This window comes from Tiliqua scincoides, chromosome 1 (genome assembly GCF_035046505.1).
Source record: "Tiliqua scincoides isolate rTilSci1 chromosome 1, rTilSci1.hap2, whole genome shotgun sequence".
NCBI lineage: Eukaryota > Metazoa > Chordata > Lepidosauria > Squamata > Scincidae > Tiliqua > Tiliqua scincoides.
The window spans coordinates 37,190,135-37,201,504 of record NC_089821.1 but is presented as its reverse complement, the minus strand read 5'-3'; positions in this window follow the sequence as shown (position 1 = coordinate 37,201,504).

Below are 11,370 nucleotides of genomic sequence, written 5' to 3'. Positions count from 1 at the left end.
ATGTTCAGCCAGATAAGCTCGAGTCTGGTTAGAAAACATAATTTGCTACATAATTTGCTAAGATTTTCAGGATGTTCAGCAATTGCAGGCAATATATTTCAGCCCTTCAGTGTAGAGGTTTTGATTGTGAGAGAAATCGCACACTGTGTGCGTCTGTATGCATTTCACATTTAGCAATAGATTGCACAGGCTAAAGTTTTCAGCTAGTAGAGTCCCACTGACTCTTTGTTTCCTTGTTCTCATAGGCCATTATTTGATCCTCTTTATAGGTCACTCAGTATCTGGTGTTTGTGTAAAACTGGATCAACAATTGTCCACAAGTACAATTTCTTCTCCCAAATAAGTTGTTAAACAATACTAAAGATGCTTTTGCTTAATTTGTGTCTTCAAATGGAACTTGGATAGGAGTGGGTGAAGGTGGACACATAATTTAAACACATGCCGTGGCCCGTGTAATTACTGGAGGTAGGCGGTTTGACTGTCAAACCGCTTCTCCAGCGGCTGCATTGGCTGCCCATTTGTTTCTTGGCCCAGTTCAAGATGCTGGTTTTGACCTTTAAAGCCCTAGACTTCTCGAGGCCAGGGTAACTTAGAGACTACCTACTCCCATACAATCCAGCTTATCCCCTTAGGTCATCAGAGAAGGCCCTTTTACAAGTGCTGCTGCCCAAGGAGGTACGTGGGGCAGCGGCAAGAAATAGGGCCTTCTCAGTAGTGGCACCAACACTATGGCATTCCCTCTCCCTTGATTTACGAACTGCTCCCTCTCTTGAAACTTTCCTATGAGGCCCAAGATATTTCTTTTTAGACAAGCTTTCTGAGTTCTTGGCCATTTTAATATCTTTTAACATTCAGTTCACAGGCTTGGGGCTTTTATAAAATTGATGCTATTGCTCTTTTGCTCTTTTTAATGTCTGATTGCTGTTTATAAGATGTTTTTTGTGAGTTTTAATTGTGTTTTTAATTGTGTTTATGGTTTTGTTGTATTCTTTTATTTATTGTTGTAAGCCGCCTTGGGTCCCTTTTGGGGGGAAAGGTGGGATATAAATGTAGTAAATAATAATAATAATCTTTAAAAAATTCAAAATCAATGTCAATGTTTGCTAAGTAGGCACAGTTGTATGGTATAGTTGCTGCAGATTGGAACTTCATTTGGTGTGAATTGACAGGAGGCTATCGTACAATGTGCACAAACAAGTACAACCATGAAGCAACGTACTTGCAGTGGCGTAGCTAATGATTGTGTAGCCCGGTGCCAAGCTCAAAATGTTGCCCCAGAAGTGATGTCACAACCGGAAGTGATGTCCCACCCGGGCTTTTTAAAAAGTGAAAATGGGGAGGAACCCACCTCCTCCCCCAGCAGCTTGCCACCTACTCCCACCTGCTGCCTCCTCCCAGTCAGTGGCATAGCTAAAGCATCTATCTGCTACCTGGGGTAGATAGATACAAAGAAGATTTGTAGATGCCCCCCCGCCCCAGACAAAATCAAATTAATTAAGAAATAAATAAAAAGTGTGCCCTGATAGGTTTGAGACACTGTGCTGGGGTAAAGAGGGATAGTTATTCTCCCCCTGCTAAATATAAGAGGGACACCACTTGAAAAAGTGCCTCTTACCCAGTTAGCAAGGGGTAACTGTATAGAAATGAGAGCTGACTCATATCAACACCTTATTGATTTCATGCTGTATCATGATACCATGATACCATGTCATTGCAACATGTCAATAACATAATACTATGTCACTGACTCTCAGAACAATCAGTCCCATAGGTCAGTTTTGAGTTAAGAAAATCCACTTTTTGTTCTGGTTAATTGGCCATAACATTTGATGGAATACAGATATTCCAGTGCAGTTTATTTCATTGCATTCTGTATTAAGTTACCTTTCCAATGATATATAACATAATGGTATTATTCATACATATCAAAATTTTCACAATTTTAGTCACTAGTGTCAGGTTCAGCTTGTTACCCCCCTAAAGCTTGATGCCCGGTGCAACTGCTACCCCCTGCACCCCCTTAGCTATGCCACTGCATACTTGCTTCAACAGTTTCTGCTGACAAATGAAATTGGCTAGCAGTTAGTTTTGTTTTAAGTTTTCAGATGCTAAGAGTTCCTTGGCATACAGAGGTGAAAGATGTACCACTGTTAATTTTTATTTTTCATGATTGGTATTATCAGGGGCACAAGGCAGTACTGTATCTGCAGTACTTTCATTATGAAAGATACTCTGAACTTTGCAGCTGTTTTCCTATATCTATGGTGAAAGCCCTGGAGCTCAGTATCTTTGAACAGTAGAAGACTTTAGAACTGGAGCCCAGCCAATTACTGCCATGCAAGTTCATTCTTACTCTCTAATGTCAAAGCATGTTGGGCCAATTTGCGTTTTGTGGGGGGGGGAGGGGGCGGCAAATAAAACATTTCCTGTTACGGAGTTTTTCTTGCAATCCACAAAAGTCTGTCCATAAAGTTTTCCATGTTATAAAAAGCAAGTAATAAGTTAAAGGAGACTGAATAAAGAAGATAGAAAAATCATCTATTTTAGGATCGAAAGGCTACCCCTTAGCTCACGAATTACATTAAAAATAGCACAGTTTGTATGAATACTAGTATAACCAGGGCTTTTTTTCTAATGGAACGTGGGGGGACGGAGTTCCGGCACCTTTTTGCAGGGGCCCTCCCCTTCGGAGGCATTCCAGGGGGGAGCAAAACAGAGGCCTTCACTGGGTAGGTGCTGGGGGGTGCAGGGTGGGCAGGCGCCTGGCCCCTGCCTGACTGCACAACGACCCCTTCCTGCCCCATCTCCAAGCTCTCGCCTAAGCCCAGCCCACCTCCCCTCCCCCCGCGCTCCGCTTCCCTGCGCAGCTTCCAAGCCGGTGGAGGGCGTGGGGGACACATGCCGATGCTGAGGAGGAGGATGGACAGCCAGGGAGACGGGCTGCGGCACCCATGGAACACTCAGGTACTGGCTTGGCGGAGGAGGAGGAGAAGGAAGCTGGCTGGTGCAGCCCCCGTGCCAATCTGCAGCACGATCCTAGGCGTGTCTACTCAGAAGTAAGTCTCATTGTGCTCAATGGGGCTTGCTCCTGGGAAAGGGTGCATAGCCTTGCAGCCTGAGAGCCCAAGCCTATGCAATTCTACTCAGAAGTAAGTTCCATTGTGTTCAAAGGGGTTTACTCCCGGGAAAGTATCATAGCCTTGCAGCCTGAGTAGACAGGTAGAGGAAGGGCTCTGAGGCTGCAGTCCTCTCCACACTTTCCTGGGAGGAAGCCCCACTGCCTTTACTGGGACTGACTTCTGAGGAGATAGCCATAGGCTTTGGCTCTGAGGCTGCAGTCCTCTCCACACTTTCCTGGGAGGAAGCCCCATTGACTCTAATGGGACTGACTTCTGAAGAGACAGGCACAGGATTGGGCCCTGAGGCCGCCATCCTATCCACAGTAAGCCCCATTCACTAAAATGGACTTCTGAGTAGACATGCATAGGATTGGACTCTTAGGCTGCAATCCTAGGCACTTTCCTGGGAGTAAGCTCCATTGACTAGAAGGAGACTTACTTCAGAGTAGACATACCTAGGATTGGGCTCTTAATCCTGGCAGAGATATATATCTGCATCCGTTTTCACATGCTAAGGGCAGGTGAAAAGCGATTCTATGTGCGTACAACGTGCTGTCCAGCCTTACCAGAGATCCTCCTCATCCTTCCCCCACAAGCATGCCCTCCACCAGCCAGCGTTTGCAGCTCCTCTCCAGCAATGCACAGGAGCTGCTCAGGGCAGCAGAGAACATACAATTGCATGCCAAGCGCCTTCCCAAAGACACAGAGTATTATGAATTAAACCATATTTAATTGCTTGTTTGCAAATGTAGCTGTTTCTATGTGCACCTAAGGACCCCTCTCGTGTAAGAATTCCTTTTTTGTTCTTACTCCCACAGTCGCTTAGAGTAATTTTACTACATGGAACTCATGTAAGCCATTTTTCGGAATCCATTCACTGCTTCCTCTCCTCGAAGTAGTGCCATACTACATGCTACAAGTGCACCTGTACAGTATTTTTCCCCATGTGTAGAAAAAGTAGCTAGGGGGAAGGGGATGTGGAGATTGACAGCCCAATCCTATGCATGTCTACTCAGAAGTAAGTTCATCTTTAGGGGGGAAGCACATAAAAAATATTTTATTTCTCCAATAAAAAGTGGTTTAAAAATAAATAAATAAATAAAAGATTAACAAGTTGTGAGTTCCTGCACCTTTTCTTTTACAAAAAAAGCACTGAGTATAACTAATTAAATTGTAGGCACATGGATTATATTTCTGATGAGTGTATCTCTATTTCTCCATTTTAAATTGTAATGGTTAATCACTTACATGAATAACAAATTAGTGTCCAAGACAAAACCATTGGGCACAATCTGATGATAGTCACAGCTAAGACTAGAATCGCTGTGCACACTTAAATAGGAGCAAATCCCATTGAGTTTGGAAGGAGTTACTATGAATAAACCTGCAAAGGATACGTACACCTCTACTCGTGTAAGTGATGGCATGAGACCGTTGGAAAGATTTTCAGATTCTTTTCACTGACACAATGCCAAACAGTCACAGACCTTTTAAAAGGGTTTGGAGGCTTTATTTCTACAATAGTAAGTGAATTACACAAGCCAGTTGATTCAGTTTGGATACAAATGTTCTTCCCAGTTTCCCATCCTGTTTCTCAAAGAACCACACCTAGAAAATCACATTAAATAACGTGGAATAAACAAGTTACCCATGTGACATTGTATGTCACTTCCACCTCCTTATTGGGCCTATTTTGGCAGGTTTGGTGGATGGTCCTGGCTCTAATTAGGCAGTCATTCTGCCCTGCATCCCAAAATATTCCTGGCCCACAACTTTGGTTATACAAGATCCTCGAATTTCCCTTTGGGAAAGTTATGATCTACATGTTCTGCCAATCATTATCTCTTTAGGTCACTTTGACATATTGACCCTCCTATCCTGTTTTTGAGGGGAACAACAGTCATTCTCTTGGCTCCAATTTCAGTTATTTTTCTCAAACTAGAGAAGAGAATTTTAATCCTCTAAAATCTCTATCAGGACCGAGCTAGCACTATTCTAAACCCCATTGATTTGGCACACAATTCTGTCAGTGTGTGTATTAAGCTGTGATCTAATTAACAATACAATGCCCTTGTAAGAGGGGAAATAAGTCTTTACCCCTATGATAGTTATATCCCAATCTGCCATGTGATGCTAAATTGAATGTCTGCAAATAGGAAAGTCTTTTGGAACAGGCCCCAGTGCTTCATTATACAAAAACTCTGATGGTGTGGCAGTTTTACCCTCACTATGCAGGTTCTTGGAAGAGAATTGTTCTGTAAGCAAATCCTTGCACTAACTTAAAAGACAAGACAATGGCATAATACGTTGTGCTTCTCTGCACTCCAGTGTGAAACAGGCATACATATTCATAACCAATGGCTATGCGCACACCACAAGACATTTGCATATGTAGCTCCAAGAAGTGAAGAAAAAAGAAAGTCTGCTGTCTTTTCCCATCACAGTAATACAGATAGGACCAGCAATAAATTGGGTATGTCTGATTGCTAGAGTCTGGTGAAACACAAAGCTGGCTTTGCTCTACCAGAACTGCCAGCGATTGCATTGTTTGGATGAGAGAGAGGATTCTGTGGATGTTTTCAATTGTTACGATAAAAACTTCTCCCCCCTGTAGTTTTGGATCTTCCTCACTGAGTTTCCAGAGTAATGAGGCCATGGAATGTTCAGCTTTCCAAAGTCATATGGAGTCCGTTAAAATCTTTTTATGTGCAACTATAAATGAAGAAATGATGACCCAAAATATTCACCATCTTGAGATCACTTTAGGGCAGGAGTCTCCAAACCCCGGCCTGGGGGCCAGATGCGGCCTGCGACCAGCATCTGATACCCTGAGAGCCTCTGGCCCAGTTGACCAAATACAACCAGAGTTGTGCCAGTGGGGTGGGGGAATGGGGGTCTATTTAAGTGTGTGCTTTGTTTCTTGGGCTGTGTTGGTGATTGGAGAAATCCTGGGCATTTGAGCCCATTAATTTATTCATTTATTGAGTTCCATCTCTAATTTATTTATTTAAATTTCATTTATTTATTTTTCCAGTCCTCAACACTGTACCAGATATTTGATGCGGCCCTTCGGCCAAAAAGTTTAGAGACCCCTCAGGGGGCTGAAATTTCCTGGTTGACTCAGGGTGCAAATTTTTCCTAGATGAGTGTCCACCATGTAAAGACTTTACTAAATCCAACAACGGAATGCTAGCACAGAAGTTGGCAATGAAATCCCTGCTGCATAATTTTTATTGTGGTGGCTCTTGCAGGTCAAGACTGAGAAGTGGGAAAGGTTGGACAATGAGGTGACTCCTACCTGGTCATTCCATGACTGTTTGGGGTGTATAGTAAGCTGCCACCAGCGATGGGAACAATTTTCTTTCTCTTTTATAACAAAAGGCTCAAGGTGACTAATGGCAATGTAAATTCTAAAAAAATGAAACGTAACCTCAAAAAAAAAAAAAATAGCAATGAGATAAAAATTGCAAATCGTAAGAGTGAAGAAGTGGATCTAAACAGAAGAGTCTCCACTGAAAGTCCAACAAGGAGGGAGCTCTGTAGCAGCACAATAGTTATGGAGAAGGCTCTTTCTCTTGTTGCTGCTAACCAAAACTTGGATAATAGCAACACCTTTGGGAGCCCCCCCCCCAAATGACATTGGGGAATGGTCTGATTCATATGGGAGATCACATTCTGGCTCCCAAGAGCTTTAACGGTCAAAACTGGCACCTGAAATTGTGCCTAGAAACAAACCGGCAGCCGGTACAGTCAAAGAAGCAGTGACCTGGTGATTACAAAAGGGTAAACTGTGATTGATGCATGAATAGCTGGCGAGAGAAACATTTGTGGCCAAACTGTGTATCAATGACAAACGTGCAAGTTAACTCTGAGCCCAAAATTATCTCCCTCCCCACCATCGCAGCTACGCCAAACTGGTCAATGTTGCATCCATGGTGAGGGGGTGGGCAGGCCAGGAGGTTTCAAGCAGGGAAAGGGGATTTTAAATCCTGGCCTGCCCTGCATAAGCCCCCTGACCCACGATGGGTCTTTTCACAATGGCCCTGTGCCAGCAAGTTTGCCCAAGGAGAGAATGGGGGTGGGAATGCTTCATGTCCAAGCGCATGTCCAAGGAGAGAAAGGGAGTGAGGAGGCTTCTGCCAGAGGGGATAAGATCCAGTGCAGGCCATCTGTGACAGATCCTCCCCCTCTTGTAGCCTCCCTACCCCCACTGCATCCTCCTCCCCTCCCAGTTTCGCCCCTCCCCAACTCCATTCTGCCCTTCCACCACCCCCTCCCACTTCTCCTGTTATCTTACTTCCGCTGGCAATCAGAAACCTTGGGTACCAGGGCAGGAAGGTGCAGACCTTCCTGCTGGTGCTCCTGGCAGTGTGCTGACCCCTATGCTTTTGTGACAGGTGCTGATTGCTTTACTGATTGAGCCCCACTGCCATTGGGTGGTGAGGGAAAGATTGGGCTGTTAATTATTGGGCGGGGGGAGATCAACAACCAGGATGCAAGCAAAGTGAGGAGAAACTGGTGGTGAGGCTTTAGAAACAATAGAAGCTTTTCTTCTACAGCAGGGGTGGCCAAAGTTTTTGGCAGGTGGGCCACATCGTCTCTCAGACACTGTGTCGGGGGCCGGGGAAAAAAAGAATTAATTTATATTTAAAATTTGAATAAATTTACATAAGTTTACATAAATGAATATATTAGAGATGGAACTTATATGAATGAATGAAGGTCTTGCAATAGCTCAAGGTCTATGAAAGGCCTTGCACAAAGCAAGGCTGGCCTTTCCTTTGCTCTTGCTACAGCATCACAGACGTGAAACAACAACCAGTTAAGGGAGCCCTCATCCCACAGCTCATGCGAGAGGTCCAACAGTCTCCCTCAAGCTAAGAGCAGTTGCGTCGGGCCAGTGTGGACTCCAACAAACCTCCGGAGGGCCAGAGGCTCATTGGAGACTAGGGGCTCCCTGAGGGCCACATTGAGAGGCCTTGAGGGCCACAAGTGGCCTCAGGGCCAGGGTTTGGGCACCCCTGTTCTACAGTAAATAGTGTGCACACTTTGGTTGAAATTGTAGTAGGGGAAATGCTCAAGCTCTCTTTATCCCCCTACCTGTTGTTTTCTCTCTCTCCCCCCCCCCTTCCGTATTCTAGTAAAAAAGGGTAGAAACCCTGGGACAACTTATAAATATGTCATAATATGTAGTTTGACCCCTATGTCAGGAAAAAAAAATACTTGTAGTTAAAGGTTTAACCTAGTGATATAGGCCAATGGATCACCAACAACAACAAAAAACCCACCTTCCAGAACTCCATCAGACTTTTTTTTCTTTCTTTTTACATATATCCTGACTGATAATGGAACCAAATCACGAACACAGGGAAGTGAAATCAGTGGCCAGAATTCTGTGCATTGGCTCAAAGCCTTCCTGCTGATAATGCACTGACGAAATTGGAGGTTTAAAATGACTGCGTTTAAACTAGCATAGTGCTTCATTTACATGTGGCTTTAGTTTCCAAAATCTGTTTCCATTAACAGAAAAGGGGATGTCTTGTCTTTTGTCTTTCCAATTCTCCTAGCCATGTGTGCAGAAAGAGACTTCCATACACCCAACCTATTCTGATGAAGAGCGGCACACTCAGAAAGATGCCATATGCCTACTTCCTGGTCTGATCCAGCAGCTGGGGACTCATATGCATACCCAGTCATAACAGCAGTACTGTTTAGGAGAGGCTGTGAGAGACCATCTTTAGTCTACTGTCCATTACTCTTACTATTACATGCCATGCAGCTCACCCACTAGGGATGCAGTGTGATTGGTTCTTCCTTACAATACTTCTGTTGTCCATTTCAAGCATCCTTCTGATTGGGAGTGTTCTTGTCTGACTGGGACTGTTCGCATGTGCAGGTAGATGGGGTTGTGTGTCTTCTGCTTTATTTAAAACAGTACTTGCATGCATCACAAATTTGCATACAGAACTTCTTGTGATTGACTTTTAACAATAAGTGTTCCAAGTGGCCTTATTCACCATTTCTTGGGAGTGAGAATTGTTTATGGTTTGTAGATTCCCAAAATAATTGTCCCACTCAGAAATCAAAATATTTGAACCTGTATACTACTACTGCTCAGAAAAACCTCTGCAATTTAATCAACAATGAACACTAGAGGAAAATGCTTCTCTTGCTTTTTTTTTTTTTTAAAGGATTTTGGATTACTTTCACTTATGGAGTTTTTATCCCAGCTATAGCTCAGTTTACTTCAGTAAACTTACTCCTTGTGTCTGTGCTAATGAACCACTAATCGCTTCTCTTATTAAACTTGACTCACTCAATCACTGACGCACCTGGGTCTCCCACAGCTCTCTGCTTGTGGCACATTATCATTTGGGTTGATCAAGGCAGCATTTCGTTGTTCTGTATGCTAATGTAGGGATGCCCAACTGGAGGCCAGATGTGGCTTGCAAAGCAACTTTGTGTGGCTCCACCAAGAGGTAATCAAGGTGTGATAAACACCTTGTTTTCAGTTTAATTCTTAAGCCTAAGAAGAGCATTGGAAAACATAGAGATATTCCAGCTTAATGCTGTAGTTCATTTGTTAGGGATGCAGGAAGATTAGTCTTCCTTAGAGCACCATTGAGTTTCTGACCGTACAAGACTTCACTGAAATGACTCTGGAGTTGGTAAAGCAGGGCAATCCAGTTTCTAGGAAAAACATCATCTTATTTGAGCAGAGTTTTCAGTAACTGAATTTAATCTGGACTGAAACTCAAGCTTTGGTGAGTTCTGTGTGGGTTAAATATCTGAAGGAATTTCAAGGGAAATCAAAAGAACTATGATAAAATTAGCAAAATTAGCCAGTGGTGTTTTGTTCCCAATGGAATAACACTAATTAGAAAATGGAACATCATGAGATACTCTCAGAGATGATATGCTGAATTAGTCCCAATTTCTACTTGCCTGCATCTTGAGGGAGAGCATCACCCCAATCCTTTCCTGGCCCAGCCTGGAGCGTGCAGCAGTGTTGGCTCAGCCTCTGCTGTATGTGGTGAGCTGACCAGGGACCTGGCAGCAACAGAGAGGTAAATTTTAAAATGCTTAATTTACCTGCTCTGCTGCTGCCTTGTCCCTGATGGACCTACTTGGATCTGTGTCAGCTCTTTGGCTGGCCTAAATATGAGTGGTCAAAGGGGACACATTGAGCTGGAGACATAGGATATTGGTGCCACTGTGACCATGACATCCATTCATAGCCTTCCAGACACACCCCCAGCTGGTTCCAATCCTTGCAATGATCCTCCCCTGGAATACATCTTCTGCCAACTTTCTGTTCCAGTGGGGGCTGTAGAGGTCATTGGTGAGCACCTGCAGCCACCAGCTGATTACACTGTAGCCCTGACCTATGTGTCATCACAGTGGCTGCTGCACTAGCAGCTTGGGCCTTGCACTGACGGAACTAAACTCCAGCTAGGATTGAGTCAATGTCAGGTTAAAATCAATCTTAACAGCCTAATCTTAACGGTGTAAGGCCCATAGATTTTCAATGGTTCCATGTTCTAGTAAATGTGTTTAGTTATTTGTGCTTGAAGACTAGGGTTGCTCGGGAGGAAAAAGCAAAAAAACCCAGAAACCTATGAATGAATTAATCCCATCTGCATTGTAGGCCCATAATGGTAAATAAACTGGAGTTTGTGGAGAAGTTCTTGAGGATATTTATCCCCCATTATAAGAGGTTAACATGTTCCATGAAAACTAGTTGCAAGGCAAAAACATGAACAGCAAAACTGTTTTTCCCACAGGAGTCTGTGTTATAATTTCTAATTTGGTTTTCAAAATGCTTTTGAGTGTTCAAGGGTTTTGTGAATGGTACTCGGCTTTGTGAATGAAGTGGTCTCAGCTTCAAATCACCTTCAAAATTGGCAGCCAGAAAAAGCGAGGTGCATTCCTTTCAATACATGCCTGTTTTTCCAGCACTACAAATGTACAGGAAGGCATTTTCTACCACAGGAGTCCTATGTCATTGGCACGGAGATCTGTTGTGGTCAATAGGCTCCATTATTGATAATTTCTTGAAGCTCAGCAGGGAAAGGTGTTGAGGCTGCAACGTCAGCACTGGCCTTTTAGCCCATCACTTTCACACTGTGTAAACTGGTGTGCTTCTTATATTGCTCATACCAACCATAGTGTGCTTTAAACTCCATGTCTGGAACATCTTTTCCTTCCTCCATGCCACCGAGTTCAAATCTTGAAACAAAGAAATAACCTT